Source organism: Oxyura jamaicensis (genome assembly GCF_011077185.1).
Source record: "Oxyura jamaicensis isolate SHBP4307 breed ruddy duck chromosome 13 unlocalized genomic scaffold, BPBGC_Ojam_1.0 oxy13_random_OJ106671, whole genome shotgun sequence".
Lineage (NCBI taxonomy): Eukaryota > Metazoa > Chordata > Aves > Anseriformes > Anatidae > Oxyura > Oxyura jamaicensis.
This window is the reverse complement of record NW_023304326.1, coordinates 7,347-30,690: the sequence shown is the minus strand read 5'-3', so window position 1 is coordinate 30,690 and position 23,344 is coordinate 7,347. Positions and strand designations below refer to the sequence as shown.

Sequence of the window (23,344 nt, the reverse complement as noted above, 5' to 3'; positions counted from 1 at the left end):
TACTGGAGGGGCTACGCATCCCCCTGAGCCGTTTTAGTATGTTGATGTTTGCTGTTAGGAAATTGATAATTCTTAGCATGTAGACGATCTTTCCTAAGCAGCCTGAACGGCCACGGCTCTGTGCGCAGGCACCCTGGGAAGCACAGGCTGCATGCTTACCTTCGCTCCTCTCGGAGCTTCAAGCCCAGGAAAACTCCTGTTCAAACACATGGGGATGGAAAATGAGGGTGAGTGTTATTGAATTATCAGTGGGACTTAACACTGGGCAGATCGCTTTCTTAACTTTGCTTAATCAGGTGCACAAGTGATTTTCTGACCGGGGCCAAGCAGCTGAGTGCATGAGTGCACAGTGTGGGGCTCAGGCAACACGAAACACTCACCTCTTTCTCAGGGTCCCTCCTGACTTTGCTTCCAGCCAAAACCCAAAGCAGCCCCTCAGCACGCTCACGTGCACGGGCACAACCCCTCTCAGTATAAAAATGGCTGTGGAATTTGCATCCCTCAGCAATATTTTGTGCCCAGGGTATTAAATGTTACGAAGTAATGCACGGTGATCAGATCTGCATAGGCAATCCTTTTCCTAAATGGGCCTTAAAATCAATGGATTATTAGCTCTCCTTCTCTACTCTGTGATGAAAGCACAGCCCTGGTAAACATGCAAACTGCACAATATTCAGAGCCTTGGTTTACGAAAGTGTTTCACTCAGCTAGGTCATAATTTAGCTTATTTATAGCTAGCATAAATAATACTGAGATTTACACCTCCCTCACGCAGAGGAATTTTCCTTGAAGCATGTATTTCTGCACTGCAACCGTCACCACCACCAATGAGGAATAATTTGGGGGCTGTGGCTCACCTGGGTGAGCACTTGCTCCTGTAGCTGCTGTTCCTGAAGTGGTAGAAGCCATCCCTATGCGTTGCTCGAGCCAGCTGGACCGGGGTGACAGTGTGGGCATTGTGGGGAGAAGGGGTCCATGCACCATGTGCTGTTCTCTGCTGGGCATGTTTCGCTCCACGCTGTGTGTTTCCCTTGCCCACTCTCTGGGGGCCATGAAGCTCTGAACTTTTCTGACTCGCAGCAGCGTTAAGGTTAGAGGAATAATGGCATTTGGATATCTTACTCCCTTGAATTTTATTTGAGGCTAAGACAGAAAATACTCTCTTGAAGTCACTGTGGAAAGTAGGAGCTGGCTGCCTGAAGGCGCCTCTTCACTGTGCATTCGGAGATGTCCACGTGTCCATGGAGCTGAGGCACCCGACAGCTTTCCTGTGCTGTCTGGGTGGCACAGGTGAAGGTTCCCACATCTCTTTCGGAGCTGGGCACAGTGTGCTGCTGTGCCCCATGCCATTCTTCAAAATACCTTGATTAATTACATTTTTTAAAGTGAAATCTGCCTCTGCACAGGGGACTCTTGCAGCACACCTCCCAGTAACATTTACAGAGCACCCATGCAAGGATCGGCGTGCCTGCCACGTGGACCTTGGTGGCCTTGCTGCAGTTTTCAGCCAGAGCCTCTGAGCCCTGCGGGGCAGTGGAGTACCCAGCGTGTGCCCACGGACGAGGCTGTGGGATCGGGACCTTTGTTGCAACTAGGTGGCTGCACTGCAGGGATCGGGGCCAGGTGGTTCTGGTCCTGTTGCATCCCACTCTGTGCAGCTGTGCCTGGCCAGCTGGGGAGCTGTGCCACGGCCCCAGGAGCTGCTCCTTCCTCCCCTGGCCATGTTTGTCAGGGCTTGGGAGCAGGGAATGGGGAGAGGAATGGCATCTCCAGCCCTGTCACTAGCCTGAGCTGCTAGGACAAACCTCTGCATCTGTCAGTGATTCTGTTAGCAGGTAGGGGCATTCCTCTTTGTATTGGAATCAGTTTTCTTCAGGATTTAATCCAGATAGGAAGCAAACATGGTGTAAACAGGTGTGAGCCCACAGCCTGATGCCGATCGTCAGGCTCCGCAGGCATGGCAGCACCTGGTCTGTTCTCTGTGCGCCTGACTGCAGCTCCCCATCCAGGTCAACGTGCACTTTTGTCTGCTGTATTAGGGGCACCAGGCATGGGTGCATGGTCTTAGTTTCATCATCTTTCTGCTTTGGACTAAATAGCAGCTGGATGGAGTGGGTAAAATTCACAGTCATGTTTTGCCTACAATGTTACAAGGTTTCTGCAGGCTTTGGGAAATGGAAGGTCATCAACCCTTGCCAGGCTCCTTAGATGACTTAAGCTCGATGCCACAAGTGTTCCAGAATGCCCAAATGATCCCATTAATTTGGCATCCAGCATGTGCTGCATTATACATACTGACTTCCATTGGCACATGCCACATCCAATCCATTAGTTGTGCGCAAATGCACTTAAGTTTTTTATTGCTCTTAGTTTTGTGTCATCAGCAAAGAAAGGTAAAGTTGATCTTCATCTAAATCACTGACATGGATTATTGCAATTGATTACAACGAAGAAAGAGCTTTTCAAGTTTCAAAGTTATGTTGTCTTTTATTTCCCCAAGTAGTAATCTGCACTGTTTAAGTTATTGCACGAGAACTGTGTCTGTAAGAGCTGTCCATATTACGTTCCTTGTTCAGAACGTTTGTGTTAGTAGGCTGTTGTGAGTTTTTTATTTTTTTTTCCTTCCCAGCTCTGTACAGCATGCTGCTTTTATTCCTTGTTGTGGCAGAAATACACTAAACATTCCTTATTCAATTCAGTGACAGAAGAGGGGAAAAAAAAAGCGATCCGTGTGCCTGCTGAAGCTCACGTATGCTGGAAGTTGTGTTTTAACGTGCGAGGAAATTATCTGTGTTTGCAAAAATAGTCTTCTAATTGCAATTTAATCCAGCATTCATCACTCGCTTAGCTCCTGAGCTAGTGTTTTAAGGTGCCTTAGTATTTGACTGGGGAAAAAAATGATGAGAAGAGCCTGTGGCAAGTCCTTCCAAATGTCCCTGTGTGCTCAGGCGCTGTGTAGCAGGTAGTACTGAGGTGCCCAGCTCCTGCCACAGGGAGCTGGGTGCTGGTGGGTGGGTGGAGAGACCCCCTCTGGGGTGCACCTGCAGGGGTTTAAGCACCCAGAGCCTGGCCAAGCCTCTCCTCTGCTTTCTTCCCACTGCTTCGAGTCGCTTCCAAATTCCCCACTTGATTTAAAGGCAGCAGCTTCTTAAAATACAGCAGTGAAACTTAACTTGAAAAACTAATTATTAGTTAATAAAGCTTGTGGTTTATGGACTGGAGTGGTAGGAGAGGCTGACTGGAGCACGGGGCTGCTAAACACAAAGGCTGCTGGAAGGGCTGAGACGTTTTAATAGGAGCCAGGGAGGGCCAGCTCCTCGTTCGGTGTAAATCAGCAGAGATCCATTAAGCTCAGTGGATCTCATCTACTTTACATCAGCTGAGGACATGACCCTGAGTACTTAATTGGTGGTATAATATAAAGACATTAGGCTCCCCTCCCTCGCTCGCCGGCGCGTGCCGCTCCCATTAATGGTAATGGAGCTGCCTGCGAGGGACCCCGCTGTGGGAGGTCCCGGTCCCACCAGGGCGGGTGCTCTGCTGGGGAGGGGACAAAGCCCACGCTTAATAATTAAAGCAGCCTGCAGGTCCTTCCCTTGGCCTGGAGGCAGACCGAGAGTGCCTGCACTGGGGCTTGGTGGTGCCAGGAGGGGATGGGGACGTCCCCGCTGCGGGAGCAGCATCCCTTCCCTTCCACCCAGCATTGCTGCTGGTGGTGGTGGCACAATCCATACTTGCCTTCTTGTTTTCCTCGAAATTTGGAAAATTGGAAGTTTTGCCACAACAGGAAGTGTTTCTAATAATTCCACCGCATCCAGATAAAAGCCATGCAGGAGCAGCAGCTCAGGGGCCTCCGCTCTGCAGCCCCTTGTGGTCTCTGCTTGCATCCCTGGTACACCGGGGTGTCCGCAGGGCTGTTGCCGCCGTGGGAGCTGTGTCCTCCATCAGTGGGGACCTGCTGGTAGCCCAGCGTGCTGTGGTTCTGGCACCCAACAACAGGGCAGGGGAGGTACAGTCCTGCAGCCTGCTTCATAGTTTCCACCCTGTGCTCCTGAATGAAGTACTGTATGGCAGTGCTTCTGCTGGGAGTTCTTGGTTTTCTTCCTTCTCCACATGGCACTTGTGTCTACTGCAAGTGTCCCATTTCTACGTGGCCTCTGCTGCTACCTGCAGCCTGTGCCACCCTCAGGTCACAGCCAGAGCCTTTCTAGTCCCCAGCAGTTCCTCAGCCCTCTTTTTCGGGCAGCCCTTTGGTGGTCACTGGGCGCTTTGCTCCCGGTGCCACTGTTTTCTCTCCACCTGGAGCCAAGCCCTCCCATAGCCCGTCCTTCTAGTGCTAGAGTGGTATCCTAATGCTGCTCTAACCCCTTTTTCTGGGGTTGCAGAAGGAAGCAGGATTTTGCCTCTCACCCCAAGAAGCCGGGATGGGTAATTGATTCTGAAAGCAGTTTGCACAGTTGGGACCTGGTTGCTGAGGCTGCCGCCTTGCACTGGGGAGCTCTGTGGTTTCGGCGCTCTAGCGGAGCAGCTGTTGTGCATGGCACTGACACCAGCTTGCCAGGAGCTGCGGAGGTTCCTGTGTCCTCAGGGTGTTCGCCAGGAATGCTTTGAACTTGAATTTGACCACCTCGGTCAGCAGGAGGCCAACGGCGAGCTCAGGGATAGTGGGCAAGGAGGCTTTTCTGTGCCTGGCTTGGCACATCAGGGTTAGGGCTTTCACCTTGAAATGCCAAGTTAGAACCACTGAACCTGGTACCTACGTACCCTGCGTGTCATGAGGAGATCGCCTCTGAGAGCCCAAACAGGAAAAACACCTTTGCCACCCTTCCTAGGCTGAAATATTTTGGAGTGCCTGACATGAGTGAAGGGTTCAGGAAAAAAACATGCACAGGACATGTTTGGAGATCTGCAGCATGGTCCTATGGTCCTCCCCTGAAATTACAAGTGTAGACATTGTAGTTTGTTTATTTATTTATTTATTTCCCTGCCTTGTCATGCTGTGGCTTTCTGACATCAATCTGTGGAGTTGCCCTTCTGCATTTATACTTTGGCTGAGTGCTTAGAGGGGAGAGAATATGGTTGTGCTGTACAGGGGTTGGAGCAAAACCACTGCGCTCTTGTTTTCTTCCCCAGCTACCAGATGGGGCAGGGAAAATACTGCAGTCTGTGCCCTTCCTCATGTCAGGACACTGCTTCAAACACTGCAGATGTGCTTGTACAAACAGCTCCTTAGGAGCTTCCAGCCTTCCCTGTGTGACCCACTCCTAAATTGCTCCCAGTGAAAAGCAGCTCCTGTCTGACCTAAGCCTCCTGTTCAAAATTCATGAGGACAGCCACCATTTCCCTGCCTGTTTTGCCAGGTGCTCTCGCACATCTGGCAAGACAGATGTCTTCTCTTCTTCCCACTACCCGGAGCAGAGTTTTGGAGTTCTTCATCTGGGGGTGAGATGTGGTCCCACATCTCAAGCGGCACGTCCATGAGTGGGGAATAAACCTGGGGGCTCTGGGTGGACGCACACAGTGCAAATCACTCTTTGCCACTTCAGATGTGGAAAAAAGCAAACCTGCCTTTTTTTTTTTTTTTTTTTTTTTTTTTTTTTTTTGTTTGTTTGTCTCAGTTTGCTGCTATCTCTTTGCCTGTGTTGATGTCGCTCTGTGGCTTTTCTGCCCAAACCGAACACCTCCAGGAGCCTCTGCCCCATGGATGGGGGCGAGCTGGTGAGGGAGCGCTGGGTGCGTGGCACGAGCAAGAAATGCAAGGCAGGATCAGCAGGAGGAGACCTCCCAGAGCCCTCTGCCCTGATGGAAAATGCACCTTTGTGTTTGCAACCCCAGCACCGCAGAGCTGGGCATGAGAAAGCAGCCTCAGGAACCCAAATAACTGGGGTGTGGCCATGCAGAGGGGCAGGGAGGGGGAGTTTCTGTGCGCAGTGCCCTGGGGGTCCCATCCGGATGGCAAGTGCCGTGACAACAATGTGGTGAAGCCCCCGAGCCAACAAGCAAGCCAGAAGGCAGCAAACACACCCAGACACGGTACGAGCCACTGACAAATCCTACAGAGCAGAGAAAGCTGCGTTACACGAGTGGCAGGGGGAAAGGAGAGAAGTCGCGTGTAAGGAAGCTGCGACAACCCCCCCCGTGACAGGATGCTCAAAACAAAACAAAACAAAAACAAAACAAAACAAAAAACAACCAACCAAACAAAAAAGGCCCCGCCAGCGGCTCGCAGCCAGCTGCTGGAGCGCACCCGGGCGGCGCGTGGCACGGTGCTGGCTGCCCGGCCGACATCTGCGCTCGGTGACGATGGCGCGGCCTGACAGGCCCGGCGGGGCGGCGGGTGGGGAGGCCGCCCGCGCTGCCACCTGCTCGGCCGCCTGCGTGCCCAGGCCCCCCCGTGCTCCCGTGGCCCCAGGGGAGGGCTGGCCTTGGGCAGCCCCCAGGTAGGGCTTTCGGGGTGTGCTTGGTTACAGAGAAATGCACTTTTTATTATTTTTTTTCCCACTCATTTCTTAGTGAATAAATCTGTTTTGAGGTGATTTCTGTGCCCCGGCTGGAGTGTAGGCTGAAACATGGATGGAAATAGATGAGGACAAAATGAAGCAGCCAAGCCAAGTCCCACACCTGTAACTCTTCCTGAGCCCACCAGGCAGGGGGAGAGCTCAGCTGCTCCCAGCTCTTGGCTCGTGCCACCCGCATGTCGTTAGTGCACAGCGGGGGCCGAGCCGAGCGGGTGCAGCTTCTGCCGGGAGGCGAGCGGACACGGGGCCATCGAGGCGGCGCAGGACACGGCCCTGCTCAGTGCTCGAGCTGTGGCCAGGGCTGGGTTAGAGGCCAAAGCCAGCTCAGAGAAGCCCCGGCAGCCGTCCCCAGGCCCGCAGTGGGCCAGGGGGAGCCCACGTGGAATGATTTCCTCCTGCCCAGTGCCAGCGGTGAGTGCGGGGCCTGCCCTGGGGTGGCACGAGGAGCGCGTCGCGGCCTGCACTTGCTGCACGAGTGTTTCCTGGGCTCTCCGATAATGCTCGTCGGCTGGGATGGAGCCTTCACAGAGCTCTTCTGATTTACTGAAAATCTGGCTCGTGGGGACAATTTAACAATCACGCTCGTTGCCAAATGCTTCAGCGCACGTTTTTTGTTTGCAGTTTTAATCTTCATAACTGCACGCGTTTAGTTTTCCTGATGGCATGTACGAAGGCTTGTCTAGACTGACAGGCGAGCGTGCGCAGCCCGTGACGGGTGGCAGGAGCTCGGATGGAGCCGAGAACCAGCTCTGCTTTCTGGCTGAGCGGGCTTGTGCCCTGCACTCCCTTTTATGCCTAGGCTGGGTGCCGGAGGAGCTGCTTCCATGGGGCTGCATGTCTGCAGGTGCAGTTGTAGCTGGAGATACCATAGCTGTGGGTGCATGGACACTGCCGGCTTGCTTCGGTTGTGGGAGGCTTTTCCTGGCTAGTGGAGCACAGCACTGGAGTTCTCTGGGTAACGCTGCACAGCCAGGTTTCCCCGAATCCGTGCTAGAAGTTGTTCTGGGACCGCCCTGCGGTGTTTGAGGATGTCCACTTGGAACCAGAGTAAGATTTACACGAGTGCTTGAAAAAATCTCCCTAAGGTTTGTAGAGGTTTGCTTTCTATTAAGAAGAGTAAATTAAAAAATAGTTGTTCCATGACAAGTTCGTCCTAATTCAGCGTCTAGTAACACAGGCATTGCCTTCCTCCTGAATAAACCCTGACTTGAGCTAAGATCTGTCATTTAACAAGCAATCGAGTCTTGAATGAAACATTCCCCATGCTGGAGAAGCAATTCTCAGCTGAAGTGCCAAATCACAGTCAGGGTAAAAATAGATCACTTGCTCCCATTTTTGTTGCCCGATTTTGCATAATTTTAGCTTCCAGCCATTGGAATCGGTGGCACACTTGTTTGCTCAATGTGGTTTTGTTTGCGTTTCTGATTCCCGCATCAGAAGCTGCGATTTGCTTTACCTCTGGGTTTTGCCTTTGTTCAGCTTAGCCAGCAGAAGTGCCGGCATCCTCTGCCTCTGCTCCACGAGGCGGCTGTCCCTCTGGCGCTGGGCTCCGCTGGAGGCTGAGCCGAGGTCCCGGAGAGGGGACTCGTGCTCACGAGTCAGCATGAGGCTGCCTCCCTCCTTACACACTTTGTTGCACAGCATCGGTGTCCGTGTCGAGGCTCTGATTTTTAGTGGTTGAATTAATCTTCCCGACATTGACATGGAATCAGCAGCCATCTGGTACCAGCACGGCTTGAATTTGTTTCCCCAGGAAATAACGTGAGAGACCTTGCTCGTGTTTTGTCTGAGGGCTGGTGCGTGACCGCGCCACGCCGCAGAAATTACTGGGGGGCCAGGGAGGGGTGAGGCTGACAGAGCATGGAGGAGCTGGGTGGGCAGCGTAGGGTAAAGGCTGTTGTTAGGTTTTGCTTGTCCTAAAGTGGCCAGGAGCAAAATAATTAAAATATAGACAAAAATACAGTCACTTCTCCTGAGCTACAGAGCGAGCACCCACGTGGCTGCATGCACAAAGAGCATGGAAATGCGTCAGTGTGAGGGGTGCAGGTCCGAGAGGCACAATGTGGGGTCCCTGTCCATAGGAAGGAGGCAGCGCAGGTGGAGGAACCGCTGTGATCCTTGGCTGGCTCGTCAGTGGCGAGAAGTCAGCAAGGAAAAGCCGTGTTCCTCCGGTGGCCGCCTGGATTTACGGCCCCGCTCGGAAGTGCCGCGACGTTCCCCAGTAAATAGGGATCTACGAGCCAGGCTCTCTCTCTCTCCTCTTTCTCCTCTGATCCGCTTTTCCCAAATATGTAAACTCTGAAGGAGCTCTATTCTTCTTAAATGATCATTCAATTGTCTTCGGACGGTATCTTTGGGTAAATTTATTGCTGGCTATTTAAAAAAAAAATAAAAAAATCAAAAAAACTGAAATGCATTTTGCATATTAACACGTAACTCTTGTTCCTGTCTGCTCAGTTTGGAAATGGTTGGATTGCTTTTATAAAGAAAAAAATGGCTAATAAAATTGGCCTCAGCACTGTTGCTTTGCAATTCTTATGAACAGTAAAGTGCTACTTACAGTCATTGATGTTAAAAGCTATTTCTAAATTATGGTGCCATTTATTATCTCTAGTGTCCAAAGTAAGTTTAAATGATGCTTATAATTCATGTTTTACCAAATTTCCTTTTCCCCCCGAGGATACCTCTGATTAACTTATGCACATTTAAGCGCTTTTTAAATTCTTCTTTTATTGCCATTATGCTCTGAAAATCTCAGCGATTCTCAAAAATGGGTAATAAACTTGAGATAAAATGCTGCAGTTTTAGATCAATGCTGACATATCACAGTGGTGATTTCTTCAGAGCTAAAGTGATAATGCTTCATATTTACAGAATATATACTAGGTTATTACTACAGTATTACCATTTTGTTCTAAGATGAAATGAGTAATTTACCAATTTATTAAACAGTTACATTTAAGTATTGCTTAGGACATTACCACACCAATCTGTTTACTTAGCTTGAAGAGTTACCATTAAGAAACCCTGTTTATTTAGGTAAAATTTGTAATGATCGTGCCCTCCATTAAGAAACTTATTTTTCTGCAAGCCTAATTGCCTGGAAATGAGTTTCTCCTTATTTACTATGGTGCATTCTGCTAAGCCAGCTAAAAATGTCACCCTCGCAAGAAGTGCTGGAGAAATTAATAATACATATATGGAACAGTTTTAATTAGTATAATACCAAACGTTAATAAAAGATTTATGATCCAGTTAAAAGTTCTAACGATCACAAGAGGAAAGGGTCTGCAACGCAGCAGCAGCAATCTGTTAAAAATAAACAAATGCTGCCAAACTCCCCACTTCTGGGCTGGAGGAGATATCGTTTGGGTTTTGTTTTGTTTTGTTTTTCCTGTCCATGTCCTTATGTGAGTCCAGGCTCAGTCACCTGCGAGGCCAAGCCCTGACCCCACGGTAACCTGAGTAAATCCGGCGTGGCAGAAGAACACCCTGGGGGTCCCAGCGGAGGGACGAGGGGGCTGGACGAGGAAAAGGCTGCGTCTAATTCAGTCTGGGCAGCTACAGCTGGCCTGAGGTGGGTCTAGCAGGAACTCAGCGCTTCTGGGCCAAACCCTTCCGCCCAGCCCTAGAAGTGCACATCCTGAGGAGCTCGGGAGGTGGCGGATGGAGGCAGAACCCGTCTGGCTGTGCCAAAGGTAGAAGTAATGAGCAGCAGCTGAATTTCCAGAGGTTTATCCCCCTCGACAGGTGGCTCTCAGCTGGCATGAAGCCCTCTCTCTCCAGAGGAGCTCCCCACGCAGCATCTGAGGTCACAGACAGCCCAGCTCGGCCCCCGTTAGCAGAGGGAACGGCCTCTGCTGAAGGCCCGCAGTGAGGATGGCCAGGCCCGAGGTCCTCATGGGGCTGAGTAACTCCAGCCAAGGAATAAAGCGTTGTGAGGAGCAGCTCTCAGCTGCCTGCTGCGGCCGGGTGGGCTCTGGGGGGGGAGAAGAGGTGGCTGGGTGACATGGAGGGACACCGGTCACTGCCATGAGTGGCTTCAGCCAGAGGAGGTGATTTAAGATCCCGTCTTAAACTCCCTGGAGTGCACCTTGGCTGGGAGTCTCACCGGGGTCTTCAAGGCAAAGTGGTGTTGGAAGCATTAGCTCTAAAAATTGGCTCTTGAGCCATCATCAGTGCCATTAGAGGAGGCAGAACTGCAAGCCGCTTTCCAGCTTTATTTCTTTAGACCAACATTGCTCTACATCAAACTCATTACATCCAGGAGAATAAGTGGTAAATAGCAGTAAATACTCTGCTTTCACCCAGAAGTGCCGTCCTTCTTGGGAGTGCCACCAGCAATGCACATCACGGACTTGGATCCAGGGTCTGGGGGCACAAGCAAGCACTGTGTTTTTGGTTTAGTTTGTTTCCTCCTCAAATGCTGCCTGGATTTGGCCTCCAGCAGTACTGCCAGAAGTGAGCTTCTCTCTGCTGCGATGGTTTGGGGATATCCGAAGGCCTCATGAGAAGCCAGCCTTGCCCTGCTTCCCACTCAAGGTGCTCAAGGGCAGTTTGCACGTGCTGGCTCTTGCTCCCTCTGCCTGTCCAAGGGGAGCAAGGGGACGTGGCATTGCTCTGTGCCTGTAACTGAGCCCCTGGGGTAGGAACTGGCATCTCCGGGCAGGTACCCAAGGAGGGGCCAGGAGCATAACTCCGACTTGGGGGCAGAGAGGAGCTGGGGATGGGCTTCCCCAGCAGGTTTGCTCCAGCCAAAGGCTGGCTGTTGTGGGGACAACATGTAGGATGTGCAGGATGAACCTCTCACTGGTGGCGCCGGGCTTCTCTTGAGTGCTGGCTGGGTCAGTGCCCCTCCTGTAAGGTCTGTTCCTGTTATCGAGAGGGCAACAGGCAAGTGCTCACTGCTTTCCACTTTGATGTTTATGCAGAGGGTGTCTTCCGCATGGAACAAGTAATTGATGGAAAAGCTTCTGTCCATGATAAAAATGGATGTTCCATGACTAGTTTTGGCAGCAGCGGACGGAGTCTGATGCATCACATCAGGAGCACTGCCGCATTGCCTCCTGTTAGGGAGCTGGCAGGGTGCAGCAGGAGCTGGGGGGTGATGTGAACTCTGGGCTCCTCGTCTTCTTCAGTGGTAGAGCCAAAAGTGGATGTAGGCTCTGTGTTGGGTGAGGCCTGTCTCCTTTTCTAAATTCCTCTTAGGGATGTGTTAGGAGAGCTTGAAGAAGGGGCACAAGCTGAGCCTCCTGGCACTGCTGCCCAGGGACATAATCGCTCCGTGCTGGAGAACAAATGAATGTCAGAGATTTCCTGAATTGTCTGTGAAATTATATGAGATTTTATTCATCCTTAAACTTCGCGATGTGACTTTCCTTATTTGTTCCTTCCAAGACCAGAAAAGGAAACACCATATTTATTCTTGCTAATGTAGCTATATTGATTAAGCCATAAAGCACATATAAATACATATTGACTCATATTACATTAAAGTATCTATCATTTACTACTTGCTCCTCAATAATACTACAGTTATGTAAAAAAAAAAAAACAAAAACACAATGCATTAAAATTGGTATTACCTCAAGGAAAATAGGACCTGCCATCATTATTCATATTAGGTTTTGGCAAATAAGTTTTAAAAAGGATACAAGTGTTAAAAATGGAAAACCACCTCCCTCCTCCCGCAGCAGGGAGCAGGTATTTCTGGCTGGAGCCGTCATTCAGGCAGGGGTCCTGTCCTCTGCTGGCTTCAGCAAAACTTGGGGTGTGTTGGGTGGCTTTCTCGTGGGTGATGTCCTGATGGACGAGAGGACTCTGGGCAGCCCTCCGCCTGCCTCCAAGGTCTCTCGAGTGTCAAAATTTCTGCAGGTTTCAGGCTTGGTTGCTGCTGGTGGCGAATTTCCTTGCCCCAACAGCATTCCTGGGTGGTAGTTTGGGACCCAGTGGTGTCCCTGCAAGGCTATCAGTCTCTCGGAGGTCTGCAGAGGAGGTGGGCACACAGCAAGGGTTTCCAGCAGTCCCTGGGACTGGCTCTACAAGGCAGCGAGCGTTTGGGGCATCACTGCCTAGCTCCGGCAGCCCCGGCACTGCTGCACGGGTGTGAGGATTTCCAGCAGGTTCAAGCCACTCCTTGGTCCTTGCTGGGTTTTGGCTTCGCACGGCGCGGGGGCCTGCGTGTGTCCACGCTGCCTTGGTGCAGGCAGTGCTAAATCAATAACGCCAGAGGAGGAATTTTTTAATACTTAAATTTCTCTTTTGCAGAACGCACTTAGGCTTTTCCACGCAAAGAAAAAATCCAGCAAAATGCTGTGCACATGGCTATTTTATGCTTCTGCTTGTCTTTTCTTCTCTTTATAATTAGCCTAATGTGATATCTGATCCCTGCTCTTTTTAGTGTTTGTGTGCCAGTCTGACAGGAGTAGCGCTGTTATTTCTTAGATAAGCTAATCACTTCTTAATGACTGGACAAGGTATCTTTATTTAACTGCATAAAGAGATTTAACTTTTCCCGTTAAGATATGCCCGCTGGTTTGTGTTTTGTTAATGACACGCAACATTTGTGTAAAGCTCGTGTGGTGCACGTGTGCAGGCAGGCTTGGGCTGCTGCTGTTGGGAAAGCCATGAAAAGGGCTGGGACAGGAGGAACTCGTTCGCTATTAATCAGAATTTATTAAGGAAGCCCTCTGTGAGCCTGCCTGGCTGCTGCTGCTGCTGCTTCAAAGCCCGGCGCGTGGCCACGAGGCTGGTCCTGCAGAAATCCAGCACCGCCTTCACCCTCGTGGTGCAGCACCTACGGCAGTGCTTATTGCAAGATTATTCTAAGGGCTTATTTTCATGATAAATGCATCCCTAAAATCTGCAAGCACAAAGAGTGGAGCTTATTTAAGTCCGATGTGAGCAGCAGCCCGCTGTTCCCCCTCCTGTAGCTCCATGAGCCTGCAGCCTTCAGGAGATGCTGGCAGCTGGGCTGTGTGTATCCATCAGCGCCTGGTGCACGTGCGCTTGCAAGGTTTGGATGCTGCCACGAGCTCTCGGTGGTGCTCCGAGGCTTGCTTTCCCCAGCATCATCTGGACTAACGTTTTTGGAAGGAAGCACTGACACCAGGCTCTTCTGACCCCAGCCCAAAGCTGCTGGCACCTCCTGGGGCTAGGGCAAGGGCCAGACCCCCGAGAGCATCTCATGCTGCCCCGCCCAAGCTGGAGGCAGCTAAAATCTTACTCTTGGTTTTATTTTATTTTATTTTATTTTTATAAGTTTTGTCCCTAACATTTATGAGTACCTTAAAGTGTTAGTTTGGCAGGGAGTCTGTATTACTTGCTGACAAGAAAAGGGCCAGGCCGATCCTTAGGGTTTTAATTTTACTGGCTGACTCTAATGTCAGTCTTATCAATGATATCTCTTCTTTCCCAGTAGCTTGTTCTAATAAGAAACTAAATCACGAAGACAGAAAGCTTCTGGCATCTCCATCTCGTTGGCTCCTACCTCCATCTATGGCATGTTTACAAGAAAACATTTATCGCCGGAGTGCTTGCCGGCAATAAGGGAGGAGATGAGAGCAACAGCTTTTAAGCGGCGGTCTCCACGCTTGGCCACCAGGAGGAAACCCAGGGTAGCCCCAAAAATTACTGCCTGGCCACAGCGAGCTCAGAGTGAGGCTGAGAAGCAGAGCGGTGAGCCGCCTTGGAGGAGCTGGGCTCACTGGCTGTGAGTTTGCAAGGATGGAGCATAAAGGAGTTTGCTTCGTGAGCCTTGCAAGGGCGTCGTGCCTGCAGCAGCGTGGATGGTGAAGGCATCATCCCGAAACACAAACGTGGATTGCGGCTGACTCCTTCCGAGGGCGAAGGAAAGGGAAAAAAACATTTGGGAGTGCTCTCTCTGAACACTGTGTAATGCTTGGGGCATCTCACGGTGTTTCCATGCTGCTGCAGGTGCAGCCCCAGCCCTGCCAGCCCTCTCTGAGCCCACCCACGCCCCCCGTGCTGCCGGCAACATTGACGTCCCCTGCTGTGGACAGGAGGAGAGGGGCAAGGGGTCAAGTGCCTTCATCGGGCCCCAGAGGCTTTCACTGCCAGAGCTGAAAGACGGAGCGTGGCGAGCGCTCTGTCCCGCTCTGAGCTTGTGTTTACACTTGCTGCTCAATTTCCCTTTGCCATTTTGGCATGTGAGGAAGGGGCAAGGGTGTGGGGCAGCTCTGGGGAGTCCCCCGGGAGGGAGGTGGCACGAGTGGCAGTGGGAATTGCGCCTTCCCAAATCCCACGGGGAGGGGAGCAGTGAAGGGGCAGCTCCGGGCACCTCTGGCAGCAAGGCACTACTCCCAACAATTAGCAATTAGGCAGAGTTACACGCCTTCGGTGCCTATTACGGGCATCAGCGAGGAGTTCTGGTTCTGCTTTCTACTCGTAGCCTGGCCTGACGCTCGCATTTTGATAGCAGATGCTGGAGGATAATTAGAGCCACTGCAGATAATGCCGTGGGCCATTTGCTGCGGCATGGCACAGCCGGGAAGGCTGACACCGTGTGTGCTGAGGTCTTCAGTGGCTGAAAGCCACGTGCTGTGCTGTTGGGAGGCACAGGAGAGGGGATGGGGAATGGTGAGTGGGCTGGGACCTGTTCCTGGGTGACAGATAGGCTGGGTTGGGTGCCCATCGGGCCAGTACTGTGGCCCAGGCAGGGGTCGATGCTGATGTCCCCTCGCCTGGCGTGTTCCCTCAGGCCAGAGCTGCTGCAAACTGCCCTTGAGCGGAGGCTGCGAGGCTGGGGAGGCCTCAGAGGCTCCCACCAGCCTCCGCAGCCCTGCAAAGCGCCCGCCTTGCCGGCGCCGGGGAGCTGAAATGCAGAGCTGAGCCTCGGCTCCCCTCGGTTCCTCCAATTCCCCTCGAAAAAAAAAAAAAAAAAAAAGAAAAAGGAAAAGAAAAACCCAAAAAACAAAAACCACGGTTAATGTAATATTACATCAGATTGTACTCCGAGGAGCAGAAAGCCAATTTTGGGGGAATGTGAGCCAACCTACATTTAACTGGAGTGCTGATATTTACTGTTGCAGCGATTCGGGCCCGTAGCATGGGTGAAGTCACCGGCTGGGGATTCAAAGTCCAATTAGGTAGTGCTAATAGAGGAGGCGGCGATGCTTCATTGAGAGAAATTACTAAAATTGTACTTTTAGGACAGTCAATTAGCTGTGTTTTGACAAAGCAACAAAAAGATGAAACTGAAGCCCTTGAAAAAAAGAATGAGAGAATTCAGAAGGAACATGTCTGTTTGGGGAATCCTAATATTTTTTGTTGAAATCATTAAGTGAAATTAAATACTATTTTAAACCAAAGGGATAGAATATCTAATTAAGCTAGAAAAAAAGGTTTGGGGAAGGGTATTGTTGAGGGGATTAGAGAGATGGTTTACAATTCGTGTTGACTGAGGCGGGGCCCCAGAATATATTAGGTATATTAGTAACGGGGATGGGAAAAATCCCCCAGCAAGCTGGGCTGAAGCCTAGGGAGGATTTCTTTGGGGTGACTCCTGGGCTCTGATGCTTGCATTTCTCCCAGGACCAAAATCCTTCTTTCTGACTATGTTCTGGTCAGCGTGCTCCTCCTGAACCAAGGCCAGGGTGATGGGCTGGGGCATCTCCCAACCTCTTCTGGGCTGGTGTCCGAGACCCTCGCCACCAGCAGCTCCCCACAAAGCTCCCCATGAGGGCTCAGCCTGTCTGGGAAGGGCAGGGGGCTTCCTTGGAATTTCGAAGTAACTTCAGATGATTTTCCATTTTTTTTTGCATCTGATGCTCCATGGGCTCCTGCTCTTAACACACATCTCCAGCAAAGCTCTTCAGCCTGGAGGCCTCTCCTGAAGAACCCGGTTTTTGACCTATATCATTGCATTGTTTAATTCATTTGATATACAGAGACAGTTAGTGAAATATGCATGCTATATTATATTAAAGAGAAATGTAACCTTCAATTGGTATCTGATGTGCACTTTGCAATAACTGCTATTAGTTGTCTATAAAACTCCTAGACATCATTTGATTTTATTACCATTGTATTATTTTACTTGGGAACATATAGAAGGAGTGGTGATTGCAGGTCTTCAAGTGCTTACTGGGAAATATTTAACGCAGAATGTTTTATTTATTAGCATAAAGAGACACAATGGATTGTTGGTGATTAAAGTGATGATACTGCTGCCATACTTGTCAAAAATATAGACCTAATTCAATAGAAAGGCGACAGTCAGTCTCCATGTTGATCTATGCTGAAGCAAACTGCCTCTGAAAGCAGTACAAAGCCTGAATTGGCCTCTTAATTTTATGCTCTAGGGCATAGTATAAAAAAGGGAATTCTTTCTAAGTGCCTGTAATTGCATGTTACCAGAACCTAAAATATAAGCCAAATTTTTGAAATTATAAGTGTTAAGCTTTCCATTTCAATTCCTTCCCCTCCTCCAAAAAATCATCAAAACAAAAGAGACCTTTAAAATGCCTCGCTATCCCACATCATTAATAAAAGATACTGCATACTTAGCCTTTAATTGCAAATGTACATTTTGAAAGAAAATACTTTTTTGTTGTTTTTGTTTCTTTTAAATAAATCAGTTTCCTTCTCTCCCAGCTGGCCAGCTCAGGACCCGGCACCCTCTTGCCCCATCCGGGCATCGTGGCTGCCCACCTTGAAGCGGTGTGCTTCCAACAGCCGACGTCTCCTGCCTGGTGGTCTGATGGTGAGGATGAAATGTTGCTCGTAGGGCTTTGAAACGACTTGGTGAGTTGTGCAAGTTGTGCTGGCCCTGTGTACCGACGGTGTGATGGAGCCCAGCATCCCTGCAGCTGGCTTTGGGGTTGGCAGGGCAGCACGGGATGTTTCTGCTGCTGCTGCACCCCATAGTGTCCTGCAAAATGCCCCACAAACCTCGAGTGTGGCAGGGTCTGGCCTTGTCCCATCTCCTGCGCTGCCTGCTCCCGGAGCTTAAGGCAGTATGGCAATGCCCGTGGGGTTTGTAAGCAAGCCCCAGGTGCTCATGGAGCAGCTTGTCAGTGGGAGGGAAGGGCTTGTGTCCTTCCCCTGCCCCACGCTGAGACGGGACGAGCTTTGCATGGGCAGGCTGCAGCATCTGCCTTGAAAGTCAGATATCCCCCCCCCCACTTGCATGGATTAGTGTTTACAGTTTCACTCCTCTGAGAAGACAGCAGGAAAAAAAAAAATATAAGATTAACCATTTTGTACACTCCACAGCTTCATTGGACAGGCAATAAATCAATACAATTGAATTGGAGAAGATAGTGTTCAAATGCTATTATCTGGCTCTCAGTTATTGAGCTGGGATCCTCGGACTGACTTGCAGAGGTGCCTGCACCTCCCGGGTCCCCTCCTCGGGCTCCCTGTGGACTCGACCAGCTGCAGCGGGCTGTTGTGCGTGCTCCTGCAGCCCTCCTCCCTTGGGGTCAGGGTGCTGGCTCGTTTGGGTTGTTGGGGTGCCAGCAGGAGATCACCAGCAAGCAGGCCAGCGCTGGTAAAGGATGCTGTGCTCACAGTGATAGAGGAGAAATCTATCCACAGAGCCAAGAGTGGCGATGTGATGTGTCCCCAGGGAGCGTTTCGGGCTTTCCAGGGCTGATCTGCTCCTGTGCATAGCTGCTTGTGCCGTCTGGCGGCAACATTGCCAGCCGGGGCCCGGGTGTCACAGCCCCTGCACTTTTGGGATTTGGTTGTTCAGGGCTGCTTGGAGGCCACGGGGCTTTCACCCGAAGGAATCTCCTGTGAGGTTCACGTGCCTGTATTTCCACATCTTTCCAGGAAATCAATGGCACTGTGAAGTTTGGGGTTTGCAGGGAGGGGTAGGAAGACTCTGTAGCAGTTCTGGATACACTGAAGTTGGATTTCATGCTGATTAAATGGCTTTGACCCCAGCAAAGCTGCTCTTCAGTCACACCTTCATAAAGGAAAGGTAAATCAAGCCCAAACTTAAACACTGCAAGGACTGATGCTGGTTTTAAGACTTAAAAAAAAAAATCATTAGTTAAATAATCTGTTTCTCAGTATAGCCTCTTATTTACAAGTTTTAATATTTCACAGTGAGCCGTACGTGGTGGCATGAAGGTTCAAACCCGTTGTTTACAGCTTCAGACCCCACTCCCTCCTCCTGCCAGCCAAGGTCTTTTCCCAGCCCCGGTCCGATAAATTTTCCTTTCGGCATATGTAATTTCACAGTGCCCTCTGGTGTACAGGCACCCCCAGTGCATCGGGCTCGCACACCGCGGACAGATCCACTCCTGTGTCAGTTCGCGTGTGTCCACCCCTGCTCCGCCGGGGGGGGCACCAAATCCAAGTGCAAGTCCTGACCTGGGGACTGCGCTGACATGGACTTATCCTGAGTACCCCAGGACTTCCCATCAGTTAGCAGAGGTCCTGCCCATCCGATGGCCCAAAACTGCAACAAAAATGGATGTGTTGTCATCGATGAGATCAGTAACCGGAGCACAGGTCCTTAGTGGGGCAGTGGTCTCGGTGGTGGTACCTCGGCGCGGTGCCGTGAGCCTCGCCATGCAGATGTGGTGGCAGAATTCATCCGTGCTTTTCTGTGTAGTAACAAGAAAAAAGTGAGACAAAATAGTCCTTGCTCTGTCTGCATCGACTTAGTGGATTTGACATACCTGGAGGATGAGGTTGTGACACTGAGGACACTTATATCAGCTGAGAACGTGATCTACTTTGTCATTGCATCCAGTGACATTTTTTTAATTTTTATTTTAAGATCTATTAGTTTAGGAAACATAAGCCTACCGTGATGCTGCATCTTATGAAACAGGAACAGTGAGGCCTCAGTGAAGCAGAGACTAGACACCCTCAGCGCTATGGGGAGGAGCAGCAGAGATCCTGTGGCTCTGCAGGGACCTCAGATGCTGGTGGCAGGTCACTGAGGCACATCACCCCTCAGCTGACCGTGTGCTGCCCTAGAGCTAACGTACAGCGTAGATTGTGGTTGCTTCCCTTTAGACTGGAGCTGAAGCAGCCTGCTGGTGGACGCCACGATGACCATGACAGAGGGATGCCACAGTGGCCCTCGTGGCCCCTGAGGAGCTCATCCACCTGGTCTTCTGCTCAGCCCCAGCACTGGCACATGCTGCTTGCCCTGAGCAGTGCCTGAGCACGTGGGAGATGTCTCTGCCCTGTGCCAGGCGTGTTTGCTAGGCAGGAATGTACGAGTGACAAACCATCCTGCAAGCGGGCAGCACGCGGGTGATGCTAACGTCAGGAGTGCCAAGGGCTAATTGATCTGTCAACAGCTAGCTATTAACGATGTACCTGGGACAGACCTTCCCACCTCAAAACCCCGCTGGTAAAGAAGCTGGAGAAATTCTGGGCTCTTGCCGAGGTGACAGAAATGGCAGATGATCAGTAAAGTGACTGAGGAGTAATTAAATGCTAAAAGGCGCCACAACAAAAGTGAATGAAATGGATGGGACCTACCTGGCAGCCGCAGGAAGCTGCTCAGATGTGTGCAGTACAGCTGGTTGTATCAGAACAGGTCACATTTGTAGTTAAAACAAAGCAGAGATGGCAAAGAGGTCAGCAGCAACTCACTAGGAATTTGCAAGCATAGAGCCAGGCCTGAAAAGTGCTGTACAAGACAGACAGGAGCTCTTGCTTTGGGGTTGTTACCTGTGCTCAGGCTTTCAAATTCTGGAGAGATTGGTAGAAGTATTGAAAAATTATAATCTCTTTTATTTATTTATTTCCTGAGCTAGGTGGAAATCCTCTTTCTTGGGGAGGAAGTTCTCAATTTTTTGAGAACTAACATCCCGCAGGACTCCCACCACTGGCAACCCCCTCGTTAGCTTTTTAAAAGCCCGGATCACACGAGCTTGCACCGTTCTTGACCGGAGTATCCAACTGGGATGGGAAACACAGAGAGCCAAATGGGAGGGCCACGCCATTTCCCTTTGTGGCAAGGGACTTGGGTAACTCTGCCACTGTATGTGTCTGCTCTGGAAATTAGTTTTCCCCTCTGTGAGGGAGCCGTGAGGTGAGCATCAAGATGATCATGTGAATATTTTGCCACCTTTCCGTCTTGACCTATCTGCTGCAAATTCCCACCAGCAGTAATAACGACAGAATCTTTTGAGGCAGGTTTCCCATTTTGGTGATGATACAAGCACGTAGGAGTCTCTGCCATAAAGGAAGGAGAAAACCAAACAGACTTCCACGTGTGGGAGCGTCAGATGGCTGCGCCTGGAGGGACATGGCCAGCCCAAATATCCTAAGTCTCTGCTGCTCGCCCTGGAACCACACTGAGCAGAGCATGGTCAGCTTCAGAACTGAACGCCAGTCTGGACCTGAGTCTTTTAACCAGCATGGTGGTGTATATTGGGCTGAAGGCAAACATGAGTCAAAGGGGTCATATTTTCCCCAGAATATCCTCCCAAGCAGATCAAGGACTTTTTGAGCCAGTCTTTTGTCTACTCTCCCTCAAATGAGTTTTCTTTTTCTAGGAATAGACATACAGTTCCCATACGTTCTCCAAATGTATGTAAAATTCCCATGTCTTCAGCATCCTGTGGCAGTGACTTCCTCTGCCCTGCTACATCCTACATTTATCTTTAATTTGCCACCTACATGTTTTGTTTTATGCCCTTCTGTCTCTTCTGTTAGGTGAGGTGGCAGACAAGTTGTTTCTCGGTCTCCATGCTTCTTGTCATTGCATAGTCCGTTATTTCTCTCACTCTCTCTCTCTTTTTTTTTTTTTTCTCTTGACAGGACACCTGCTCCCTGTAGAAGTCAAGATGTGGCCGTACCCTGCACTCACACAGTGACTTAATGATATCTCCTGTTTCTGCAGTGGTGCAGGGGCTGGGATGGTAAGGAAACGGGGGCCTCTCCAGGTTTGTGTGCCTGGAAGTTTTCCTTGTGTGTCTTTTTTTGGGGGTGGGTAGCGGTGGGGCTGATGGGGAGAGGAGCAGAAGGGCTCGTTGCATGCTGGATGTGGGGAGCTGCCTGTTGCTCTAAGCCAAGAGTAGAAATAAAGCTGGCCTTGCTTTTGATTCTTTTGACATCTGTATTATCAGCTACACATGCACTGGGGACCTGGGGACAAAACATGACCTTTGACTGGTGTGTTTGAGGTCCTCTTTACATGGCTTAAGCAACATGTGGCAAGGTCAAGCACAGCAGAGAACCAATGGATGAATAAGGATGGGTTATTTATTTCCCTGAAGAGATTTATTTTGAATGTAGAAGCTGTGAGTTGTGCCCAGGAAGGCAGAAAAGGCTTGCACTGAGCCAGATGGGGTCTGGTACATGACACAGAGATGTTTGTTGGTCTGCAAGTTAATTTGGATCATCTCATTCCTGCTCAGGGGGCTGTGGCTGAGTGCTCTCAGCCTGCACCATGAAAGACCTTCAGCTAAGTAACCTCTAGCTGTAATGCTGCGGATGGGAAGAGACAGACAACCCCCTTCCCGGAGACCTGGAGGAATAGATGAAAGGTGGGAGAGGCAGACGGGTATCAGGAGCTGGGCTGGGGTCACTAGATGGTGCTGTTGATCTTGAAATGGGAACAGACAGCTCAGAGGAAGGCATCTCCTGAAGATTGCACCCAGAACACCTGCCCAAAATTATGTCTGACTGACAGCATCTCACCTGCTTCCCAAACACCACGTAGACTTGCCCTTCATGCTCTGGCACTGAAGCCATAGAAATGAACTACATCAAACGTGGGAAGTTCAGAAATTGGATGAGTGCTGTGGTCCCACCTCACAGCCTTATCTCTGCCCTTCAAGAGCCTGCAGGAACAGCGCATGGGGGAGGATATTTTAAAGCCTGGACCGCAGAAGAAATACATGTGAAAAGTGACCACCAGAACAGGCTACTTTATGTGGAGTACCACGTATTACCTCCCGTCTCCATGCCTTTGGTTGTGACTGAGCCACGGTTGCCTGTAGACAGCCAGGAGAGCTCATGCACTGATGCAGAACATCATTTCGGGATCAGGTTTGTTGGGTTTAACAAGCAGAAGGCAGTTGTGAGCTGGCAGCAGGTATAGCAGTGGTGCAGGGCAGCGAACGATATCGTGCTGGGCAGTGGTCTCACCCTTGGGACTAGCAGCGCACAGAAAGTGTCAAAGTGTGTAAAGTTTTAGGGGCAATGTTTTCCAGGCAAAAATTCCCAAAGACAGTGCAGGTGGAGGAGCCGTGCACAAGGCATGCCCCGGGGTCATGGTTCCTGGGGAGGAAACAGCAGCTGGGAGTGCTGGTAGCGACCTGGGTCTGAAATGCTGCTGCAAAGCAGGCAGATGTGCACGGTGTACAAAGTTGTTAGAATTCAGTTTATATTCTGATGACACCCTGTTTAAGGACCAGAGACTCTCATTTGGTAAGGACGGGCCTGAATATTGGTAAGAGCTGGTGAAAAAGTTTAGGACACCATGTCCCTTTGAACTGTATCCCGTACACAGCTTTTACCTGTTGTTCCCTTTCGAGGTGTGGCTTTTACTCATACCCAGCATGAAGACAGCTGAACAAAGACAGCTCTTGCTGCTCATCCCTGCATCAGGCCATATAACTCAATGGAAAAAGCAGATTTTTAACACCCCTTCCCAGAGTGTGGCCCCGCTAACCCAGGTACTCCACTATCTAGCTCCTGTGTCACTCAGAGCCCTGATCCCAGAACGTATGAAGGTCTCTGTATTGCTGATATGGCCCAAATCACCCCAAGAATCCAACTTTTACTCTTTAGTATTAAAAACAACCAGCTGAAACCTAGGCCCATGCCATCCATTTGGGCATGAGCAGAGCCATATCTGAGCCTAAGCTGTACACACACACACA

The 23,344-nt window shown here is 50.4% G+C and overlaps 1 long non-coding RNA gene across 1 annotated transcript; it reads left to right on the top strand.

Moving 5' to 3' along the window:
* On the top strand, positions 1–23,344 carry LOC118157907. The gene is made up of 5 exons (XR_004746742.1): positions 1–227; positions 13,939–14,229; positions 17,133–17,282; positions 21,276–21,376; positions 21,875–23,344. It is a non-coding gene; the product is annotated as an uncharacterized LOC118157907 (long non-coding RNA).